The sequence below is a fragment of the Haliaeetus leucocephalus genome, unplaced genomic scaffold (genome assembly GCF_000737465.1).
Source record: "Haliaeetus leucocephalus isolate CR32 unplaced genomic scaffold, Haliaeetus_leucocephalus-4.0 Scaffold339, whole genome shotgun sequence".
NCBI classification, from domain to species: domain Eukaryota; kingdom Metazoa; phylum Chordata; class Aves; order Accipitriformes; family Accipitridae; genus Haliaeetus; species Haliaeetus leucocephalus.
The window spans coordinates 3,836,079-3,836,429 of record NW_010972775.1 but is presented as its reverse complement, the minus strand read 5'-3'; positions in this window follow the sequence as shown (position 1 = coordinate 3,836,429).

Below are 351 nucleotides of genomic sequence, written 5' to 3'. Positions count from 1 at the left end.
CGGGGGCCTCCCCCCGCACCCCCGCTCCGGTGCCCGGCTGCCTCCAGGGCCGGGCACCCGGGAGAGCTCCGTGCGCCGACCGCGGGCCGGAGAGCCTCCCACCGGCGCGGGGGAAAGCCGTGAGCCCTGCCCGGGGAGGGGCGACCGCAGGCACGGCACGGTCAGAGCCTCACCTGCGGACGCGGGTGGTTCTGCGGGGGCGGGGGGGATCGGGGCCGCCGCTGGCCCCGGCGGCTCCTGCCGCGCTCCGCCACGGGGATCCTCGCAAGAGCCCGCGTTTGCCGCCGGTGCGGAGCCGGCCGGCGAGCCGCAGCTCCCTACCGCGCCGAGCCTTGCCGTAGGGCTACGCGC